Source organism: Sinohyriopsis cumingii, unplaced genomic scaffold (genome assembly GCF_028554795.1).
Source record: "Sinohyriopsis cumingii isolate HCF-2022 unplaced genomic scaffold, ASM2855479v2 utg000400l, whole genome shotgun sequence".
Classification (NCBI taxonomy): Eukaryota; Metazoa; Mollusca; class Bivalvia; order Unionida; family Unionidae; genus Sinohyriopsis; species Sinohyriopsis cumingii.
The window spans coordinates 1,397,613-1,408,199 of NW_028315895.1; the positions used below are offsets into that span (position 1 = coordinate 1,397,613).

Here is a 10,587-nt window from a genome sequence, read left to right on the forward strand (position 1 = left end):
TAAAGCTGCTTTAAAAAAAACTAAACAACACACACACACACACACACTTGCATTCATTCTAAAATTCCATTTCAATACCTTTCTGATGGACACAATGGTTTTATTTTAATCACCGTGTATTTATTTACCGCTTTTTTCCTCGTTATTTTTGCAAAGGTCTATAGATTTCTTCTTCTAATTCTTCTTATTTCTCTTCTTCCTCTTCTTTTGAAGTTCTTCGTTTTCCCTTTAGTCTTTATTAGGAGGAAATCAGTGTTCAGAAGCAAAGTAAACTTGGATATCCACTTACAACAGAGAAAAAAAAATATATAATTGACCATATTTAGATATCACCTTGAACCAAATGTGATATATGTTTGAAATGTGCGGCCAACTCTACAGAATTCTCTAAGAAACATAGTGTCTCCTAATTATCGTTTCAGTTGTGTTATTAAAAAAAGGGTTTTTGAAAATACTGAACACTTTGACATTTGACCCCAGGGCAATGAATAAACAGTGTAAAGGACGGTCCTTTCTGTTATTGTAACGGACTATCCACGTTCACCCGACGTCTAAATAAATCGGATTTAATTTCACCCAGCCATCATGAGGACTTGTACATGAATGGTTATGGAAAAATAAGTGCCTTTCAGCTGGATAAAAAAATAACTAAAATTTCGTTCCGCACATCGCGAGTGATATCCGTTTCAGTATCTCAATGAATTTTCAGGTTAGCGTCTTCAAGTGTAGTTAAACGTAATTCATTCCTTGGCGCACGAAGAATTGCAACGCCGTTCGAACTGATATAGAGCGTAATACACGCCATTCAATACATGCTAAAACGGGGTCGATGCATCCATGACCTATGGAAGCGTAGATTTATTTATTCAGGAGTGATCAGCTTTCCCGATTAGGCTTTATTCGGTCATAATGTTGCTGCCTCAGTTTGGTTTCTTCTCAGTACCAAAATATGGACTCTTCCAGAACTCAGGACGAACATGGCGGGTTACATGTACAGACTAGTCTTTTATAGCAAATTTCAAAAGAATGGTGTTTAAACTATTCGTGACTGAAACGAATTCGGCAATTTTAACAACATTTCGTCTTGTTCACGTGAATATTGAATGAGAAAGAGACGCAATGTTGTGCGGAACAAATTATAGTCATAATATATATGTACATTGCTGAGTTTAACGGCAAGTCAGCGCAATATTGGCTTCGTTGTGCCTATTAACATTATGTTACAAATGGTACACTTAAATTTGTAAACAGAAAACAGCTACCTTCAGAAAGGTAAATCTTTCCACATATAAACAGATACTGCAAGATAAAATATAAACTATATATATATGTCAATTTTACAAGGCTGCTAAGTATTCCAGTTGTTGAATATTCATTTGACTGAAATGATTATCGGTTGCAGAAATTTCCGACCTGATATTTGCCTTTTTCGATTTGGAACAGTACTATAAGTAAACAGCAACAAAATTGAATAGCATCACAAAACAAAAAACAATCAACAAAAAAACATTATTTCGTTGGATCAATTGTATCGCGTAACAATGAGGCGTATTGATAACATTCTGTAAGCTGGGGGATCGGCATTTGTCCATATTCTTTTCCGAAGAGAGGTGGATTTATTTACTAAGATAAGTTAACATTAAAACCACGCTTGTCCATGTTACAGGACCCTCCCCAGCCCTCTATCCTTTGACTGATACACTTAATTTTATTTGTAACGAACCCCTACGGGGTAAATAAGCCATATTCCGATAGAGATAACCTTTTCCCAAATTCCCCTTGAGCAATCGGTTCGACATATGGCTGCCAACATGGTGACAGTATTAGTAAAAACAACAAGTACCGGAATGCGGGGTAAAAGAAAATACTCATGGTCTCAGCCATTCAATGCGCAACAAAGTCTTGGGCTTATCTGGACCAGTAATAATCACAAAAGGGGATATGCTAACATGTTGTACTATATTCTAATATCAAAAATAGGAAATTGCCTACACTATATGTAAAGTTTATCCACTATCTGAAAAGGATCTATTCTTTACACGTCAAGCTGGCTGATCGTCTGCAAAAAACCAGTTTGCATATATCACTGATATTAGCTTCGAGTCTCTGTGATAGGGTTTACATTTTTTTATTTGCATCGGAAAAAGGCGAGAATGTTCAAAATTTACCTCAACGTCACTAACAAAATTAAAAATGTTCGGTTTACATTGGAAATATACGAGGATGTTCAGATGGCCGAGATGTCATGATTCACTGTGGCGTTTCTATTTTGACGTTATACCACCATTTGCCAAAAGCTGCATTTCATGCTGTTGCTGCAAACTACTCAGCACACCTTTTATTGCTTATTTTCTCACGTCCTATGCATTTGTCTGGTAAGATACAACATTGCAGAAAGACAAAATGTGCACAGATAAAAAAATTGACGAGCAACCAATACATCGTCTTCCCAACTCTTGGAGAATATGTCATCACATTATAAATCTTGCATGTTATTTAGAAATTATTTAAACCCATCAGAATTTCGATAAAATAAGTTGTTAATTAGCATGGCCATACACTTTTCAAAATGGAAACGGACCTAAATATAACGTTTAATCAGAAGTATAGTATTTAGAATATTACCTCTACAATGCCTGTTGTTGCTTTAGTGTTTCAAGATATAAGTATTCATGAGCCTGTACAAGGCTTTTCAGTGCCAATAATATGATTGTTTGATAAATGCATTATCTGATCTTAATTCCCCATGATAAGCAGAACAGCATTAGAATAAAACTGCCTTTTCAATTCTAAACAAAATGAGTTGTAAGAATGGAAAGGTAATATAAACGTGAGATATGCCTCATACGATAACAGCAAGACTGAGTTGATAGTTATCGTAAGGTCGGCGAAACATACTGACAATAGTACACGGATTTGCATACCTGGGCATTCAAGATTACTGGCATATCAGAACATTCAAGACTATTATATGCCAGGACATTATACCATTAGAATTCATTTGGAACATTCTTTGTTCGTGGATACTCTAATAGGACATTTAGGATTATATGGAATTAAATTGACAACACTGTTAGTGTCTTTTGAATTTTCACTTTTTATTATAGGAAAATAAATTGTGTGTTGAAATGTAATTATATTGTTGGTTTCACTCCCTTTCTATTACATATCTTAAGACCTATAGTCGTAACATTAGCACGTTGAATGTCTTATTTATTTTATAAACCACCAGTCTATTGTAATATTAATAGCACCTTGGATGTTGTACTTCTGAGATAGCCAGCCATTTGAAACATGTCTACACATTGGATATTGTATTTTATAGACTTCCAGTCAGGTGTAGCTTACTAACACATTGGCAGATGTATTTTAAAGATTGTTTGCCCGATGGATGTTTTATTTCATAGATTGCGTGCCAATTGGATCTCATTGTTCAGAGGTTGCCTGCCAATTGGATGCCTTGTTTTGTAGAGATTCCCTGCCAATTGAATGTCTTGTTTTGGAGATTAACAGCAAATTGAAATTATCATAAACAGTTCCCACAAAGCGAATTGATCATTTTTTCCTTGTGCTGGTAAACTCTAGATGCTACACATAATTTTCTGAAATGTTGTATATATTATAATGCGGCGTATACATGCCTTATGAATTTTTCTCTTAAGTTGTTTAGCCCCTGCTAGAGAAGTTTGAGGGGCGTATACTGTAGTCTAATTACCTGTCCCTCAACCGCCACTTTGTGCGAATGCGGTGATTGGTAAAGGCGACCACTGTAGACCCCTCGGCCACCCGGGGCCACAACTTTCGTCTGTGTTTACAGTTGACCGAGATTCCTTAATATGTTGAACTCTAACAGTTTGCATATACACAACCTGTAAACTTTTTATCAACAGCTGTTAAAACTTTTCACTTGCCCCATCCATCAGTATCCATGAACTAACACGGTGGAAAGTACAATTTATTTTATGCTGACATATTTGTCACGTTATCTGCAGTTGCATCCGTATAGTTATAGACGTTGATTGAAATAGCACTTACACTACTTTATTTGACCATATTATGCCAATTAAACTGGAGCTAAGTGTTTTGGTTAAAGACATAATGAAGCAGCGAACCCAACCCAGGTATCAAACGTGTAACTTTTGGATTATGAGTTTGATGCTCTATCACCACAGCTCCCCTATCAGTGTGGACTTAACTTATTCATGCTATGTTGGTTGAGGGGGTACATTAACCAGCAGTACAGAGGTGTCAATTTTACTTGAGAGAGAGAGAGAGAGAGAGAGAGAGAGAGAATCATGAATCAAATTACCAAGTAGTTTACCCTTTTAATCTTGCGTAGTACGATCCATTGCATTTATTACTTTCATTTATCTTGCATTCCATCTAAAATTCCATTACAATATCTTTATGACCGACTGAAGGGTTGTATTTTAATCGCCCTTTATTTATTTACCGCTTTTTAGTTTTTTCATTATTTTTGCAAAGGTTTATAAAGTTCTTCTATATATTATTCTTTCTCTTCTTTCTCTTCCTTTTGAAGTTCTCCATGTTCCCTTTAGTCTTTGTTAAGGGTAATCAGTTTTCAGACGCGAAGTAAACTTGGATAGTCAATTACAAACGAAAACAACCATAACTGATGGCATTTAGTTATTATCTTGAACAAAATGCGCTATATGTTTGAAATGGGAGGCCAGATTGACAGACTTCTCTAAGAAACAGAGCGTCTCCTAATTATCGTTTCTGTTGTGTTAATACAAATTGAACACTTTAACATATGACTCCAAGGCATCGAATAAACACAGTAAAGGACGTTCCGTTGAGCTATTGTAACGAACTATCCACGTTCACCCGACGTCTAATCGGATTAAATTTCACCCAGCCATCATGACGACTTGTACGTGAATGGTTATGGAAACACAAGTGCCTTGGCAGTTGGATACAAAAATAACTAAAATATCGTTCCGCACATCGCGAATGATATCCGTGTCTGTATCTCAATGAATTTTCAGATTATCGTCTTCAAGTGTAGTTAAATGTAATTCATTCCTTTCGCGCACGAAGTATTTCAACGCCATTCAAACTTGTATAGAGCATAATACACGTAATTCAACATATGCTAAAACGGGGTCGATGCCTCCATGACCTATGGAAGAGTAGATTTATTTATTCCGGAGTGATCAGATTTCCTATTTGACTTTATTCAGCCATAATGTTGTTGCCTCAATTTGGTTTCTTATCAGTATCAAAATATGGACTCTTCCAGAACTGAGGACGAACATTGCGGGTTACTTTTGCAGACAAGTCTTTTACAGCAAATATCAAATGAATGGTTATGGAAAACTATTCGTAAACGAAAACAATTAGGAATTTTTAGCAACATTTAATCTTGTTGACGTGAATATTCGATGCGAAACATACGCGATGTTGTGCGGAACAAACTTTTGGCTAGATATGTATGTATATTACTGCGTTTAATGGCAAGTCAGCACAATATTGGCTTCAGGGTGCCTAGTCATATTAAGTTACAAAAAGGTAATCATAAAGTTTTGGAACAGAAATAAAAAGCCAACTTCAGGAAGGTAAACCTTTTGACATAAACAGATAGTGCAATATAAACTATAAAAGGTTAATACGTTAAATGTCTGTAAAAGGTATATAAATATGTAAAGTAAGAAAATGTAAAGCTTTAAAAATATGGAGTCAAAAATTGTGTACATAGACCGCATTCATACGAAATGTCCCAGATGTCTCTGTGCGTGTATCATCTTAAGTGGACAGTCTCAAGGTACGCAATCTGGTCAATGTTGACGTTTCAAGAGATGTGTATTTTTTGAATAGTTTCGGATTGGAGACTATGAAAAGTAAATTGCATAAAAAAGACTCGTTTGATGATCTAAAATTTAATAAGCGTTTGCTGAAACCACTGTTGTCGAGCCAAAGTACATAATTGTGTTTCTCCAACCTTATAAAAATAATCGGTTCATAATGGCTATTCATACCTCGAAACAAGTCATTACGTACCCAAGTCATTCCGTACCCAGGTCGCTTCGTAACCAAATGAGTCGATTCGTACCCAATGCTATGGTTGTTCCGTACCCAATGCTATGACCGTTTTCGTACCAAATGCTATAGAAGTTTATTACACACATTGAATTACAAATATAACTACCAAAATCATATTTTAAATATATATATTTCTTACATATTTCAAACTGTTATAAATTTCAAACTGTTACATATTGTTATTGCAGGTAAATCCTTGGTGATTAACTTTCGATAATTCGCCGAGAACTGGCGTATAATAGTTTACTCATTAGCTCTTACACGAAAAATATGGCGTTTTATAGCAAACTATCCTTTTCTTGTACGGAGACAAAATATGACATTAGTTAAAAGAGGAAGCATTGGTGCAAAAGCAGGCAAAACCACTCTTCCTTTATGGGTGCTAGGTAGCCGCTTTTACGGAGTAGCCACTGCAATTGTTACACTGATTCAACTGGTGTGCGAAAAGAAAAATTGAGAAGATACCAGAGACAAACATACAAAATGCAAGTGAGACTATTCTCGGTGTGGGAAGAGTACCAGAACGGCGTCATCTCCTCCTGAAAATTACTGAAACGTCGCATCAGCATATACGGCTGGGAATTGACTGACAAGGCAAATTAATTGCATTATTGCATCATTAATTTGATAACATTATACTAATTACTGGTTTTATTTTTCCTAAAACAAAATTGCATATAGTAATTCTGATTAATCTTTTTCTAGATAACGTGGCATCTTCTGCTACTCCAGTACATGTTTTCTTCGCGTATTGAATAAAACTCTAGCATGTACGATTTGAACAATATTTTAAGTCCTTTTGATCAAGAAACCATCATTGTGCTAGTCTTTCGTCTTACTTCCTGCTTTGTGCTAGTCTTTCGCCTTAGTTCCTGCTTCAGTTACTCCTTTGATTGTAATGTTACTATTCTGTTCTGGGGAAAAAAATGTTTGCAGTATTATAAACGTTTCATTACTGGAACGATCCACGCATACATACATTTCTTTAGTTATTTAAAAAACAAATAAAATCAGATTTAAAATACTGAATTAAATATATGTAAAATGTAGGTCAAGGTGAATTCTCTCTCTCTCTCTCTGCACGAGAATTTCTGTTTATTATATTTAAAAGAATAATAAAATAAAACAGATCATGACAAATAATGAAAAAAAATTCACTAGTCATGAAAATAAATAAATATTTAAACTAAGCTAAAAACCTTGTGAATTTATATTACTAACTTGTTCAGGCATGTTAGTCATTACTGAATAAAACCAAGAAAACTGGCAATGTTTGTTGATTTGAACGATTACAAACAGAAAGGTGTTATTCATTTTTTTTAATCTTGGCCAACCCTTCCCTTATTTTGTCTTTTAATGCAATTTCTAAGATAGGAACAGTTTGTTAGACAAAATATGGGAGGTTAGTAATTAAAGAGGGAGCGGTAACTGTGACAATACGGTATATATGACAGTGTACAATAATGGGTACGAACTGACCATCGCATTGGGTACGAAACGACTATAGCCTCGGGTACGAAACAACTATCACCTTGCGTGCGAAACGATCAATTTCTATTGGGTCCAAAACGACTTGGATGCGGAATGACCATAAACATCCATACTTATGGTCGCCATCTTGTCCCGTCCATAAACCAGGTATATTTTCATAGCACAATTAGCGCACAAATATCACAGAAAACCATCAAGCAATATATTACTTGTTAATTCTAACGAATCCCTCAAATAAAAAATAAGAATGAGCAGTAAACATTCAGCATCACACATGTACATACCATTTCTGTCGACGAAATCCGTTTGAACAAATGCATCCAAAAGACCATTCAATGTAGACTGATTTGACAACAACTGGTTCAAACTGGTTTGAATGTCCTATTCTTGCTGCTGCCTTTAACACGACAGTGAACAAGGAAGTAAATAAACTCTTCACGGATGGCCGAGTACATTGCCCGAGTTACAGTGTAAGCCACAAAATAGATCTTGATAACAAATAGATTTTTTTCTGAATTATCGGGGGCGACACTTCTGTGATACTAAAAAAAAGAACAGTTGAACGCAACTTGATGCCTTTGTGTGTGTGTCTATATATATATATATATATATATATATATATATATAACACTGTGCTTCTTTCTTAAATTATATCTCTATTTTAAATCAGTAGCTTGCAGTAACTGACTACCTGTCTATCCTATCACGACAAGTGTGCATATACACAATATGTTTAAAAGGCTATTTAAGGCACAATATTCAAAGTGCACATTTCGTTCATATTTGTAGTAATCTGATAATGGTATGAAGTAAGCACTGTTAAAAATTAATTTTCCATGACTCATCCCGCCCAACAACTAACATAACCTCTGTAAGTGAGAGAGCTTAAGATCCTTAAGTGTTATACCCCCTCCCCATCTCCAGCTAAACCCCTTTCTTTCTTTGGATGATCGTCGTATACTGCCTTTTGGTATGCACGATTCCCTATCGTGCACGCGTTTGCGTGCTATTTAATTTATGCAATTAACCGCTATTCCATGCCACCAGAGCAAACAACAGAAAACAAGGGCGCGCCGAATGTTCCCGTCCGTCTTCTTCTGACCAAGGCCTTGACCTTTCACACAAACAGCAGACTTACGTTTGTCCAAATCTTTCTAGTTTCTATTTTTGTCCCGACCACTTCCAAACGTAATGCCAAACATGTGAGAGTCAAGTTGAGAATTTTCTTGCCTTGTGAGCAGTGCCGGAGTTTGGTATAATCTACACAAGCTACAGCTTAGGGCCCCTCAGTCTGAATTCACAGTCTGAAGGGGCCTCTCAAATTTATTTTATACTAAAAAGGACCTCTACAGCTTGCCATAGCTTAAGGCCTCGCTATATCTAAATTCGGCACTGCTTGTGGTAGTTGTTCTTTTTCCTGTACTATGCGAACTTGTTATTTCCGAGATATCTGCCAAATCGGTTTGGCTTGCTGCAACCGTTGATTTCTGCGATCTTATTTTGGTTGTTGCGACGCTGTCAGTTTGTAAACAAAACCAATCAATGTCATTTCAGGGTACAGGATATGTGGTCCAAAGAGGGCTTCCTTGGGTCAAAATGAAGCCCCCTGTGATAATTAGATGATGATGATTGTGTGTGTGTGTGTGTGTGTGTGTTTCGGCAAGGGTAGGTGTGTGAATGCTGTGTTGTATGTCAGTTATAGATGTTAATGTACTGTGTGTGCTAGTATGCTAGAAGATTTTTGTGTTTCCTTTGTGGTAGGGGGAGGGGTAGGGGTATTGAAGTTATTTGTATTGGTTTTGCTTATTGGGGATGGCAATTTCTTTTCTGTGCGTTCGGATTTGGGGCATTTATATTAATTGTTTGGGTTGGCAGCTGCTTTTCCCACAGTGTGTGCTTCATTGTTCCGGCACTCGTATTCTGATTATTCCCACTGTTAAAAGACCGTTCCAGTAACCTAAGTGATTAGAGCGTCCTCCTCGGATGAGAGGGATCGCGGGGCCGTACCCTGGCCGAGATATATCAAAGACTTATGAGATGTTACCTGCAGCTGCCTCTCTTAATTCAGAGGTTAGTGTTAGGACTGCTCTTTACCTTTAACTATTGTCGGTTAACAATCAGACACCGTTTATTTAAAAATGTTCGTCCGAACCTAGTAATTGACCAAAAGAAAACTGTCATGACAAGTACGATCACAGTAGTCTGACGTTTTATCATTAAAATACTACGAAATCTCTGACAACATGAAATCACCTTATTTATGATATTTATATTACCGATAAGGTGATTTCATGCTGTCAGAGATTTCGCCGTACTTGATTGATAAAACGTTAGACTCTGTGAAGTTCTATGTGACTCATTGTTATGCGTTGGGGTGGGGTGCTCCCAATATTTATTTGAATTACTGTGGAATTCCCACCCTGGCTCGTTTTGTAGGAAGTGAAATTAGTGATAGAGAGAGGTAAGGCTCCGAGCCCCCAGTCAGCAATACCGACAATTAAATTATTAAGAACACAAAGGTGAAATGCAAAAGAATAACAATTTAATACAAATTAAATGATATTAATTTCTCAACCAATCTACTTCCTCTCGACCGTGTGACAACCTATTTCATCACGTGATTATAGTGTGAGATGGCTTTCCCCTGTATTTGGTTTCTACTCATCTGTGTTTAGTACGCCAATTGCTTTCCTCCTTCCGGCGTTCTCCGATTCTTCCTGACCTCTTCTCCTTTTGTCTTCTTTTCTCTTCCTTCTTTTCTTTCTCTCTTTCTCCTTCGGCGAGGCTTGTTCCCCGCCTACTTCTATTCTCTATTTCTCCTTCAACGGAGCTTGTTCTCCGCCTCCTTCTATCCTGTCTCTCTGAGACTCGGGACTTGACTACTCTGTCCCCAAAAGCTTCCTACGAAAAAGACAATGACGTTAGCATTTGTGTTAGCCATCAACAATCAATCAATCATCAGACCAAGGTTATCTACATCTTTGGTCACGCATTCGTGCACATCGAAAAACGCACACGTTCTTATAGAAACAA

General features: G+C 36.6%; 1 protein-coding gene across 2 annotated transcripts in view; it reads right to left on the minus strand.

Annotated features, from left to right (window-relative positions):
* LOC149774191 (uncharacterized) overlaps positions 1-7,922 on the minus strand; it is a 243,074-nt gene extending 235,152 nt beyond the window's left edge. For both annotated transcript variants that reach the window (XM_089945702.1, XM_089945703.1), the window contains exon 1: positions 7,839-7,922. The gene's annotated coding sequence lies outside the window, so the exon portion shown is untranslated. The remainder of the gene's footprint in view (positions 1-7,838) is intronic.
* Between the last annotated feature and the right edge of the window lie 2,665 nt (positions 7,923-10,587).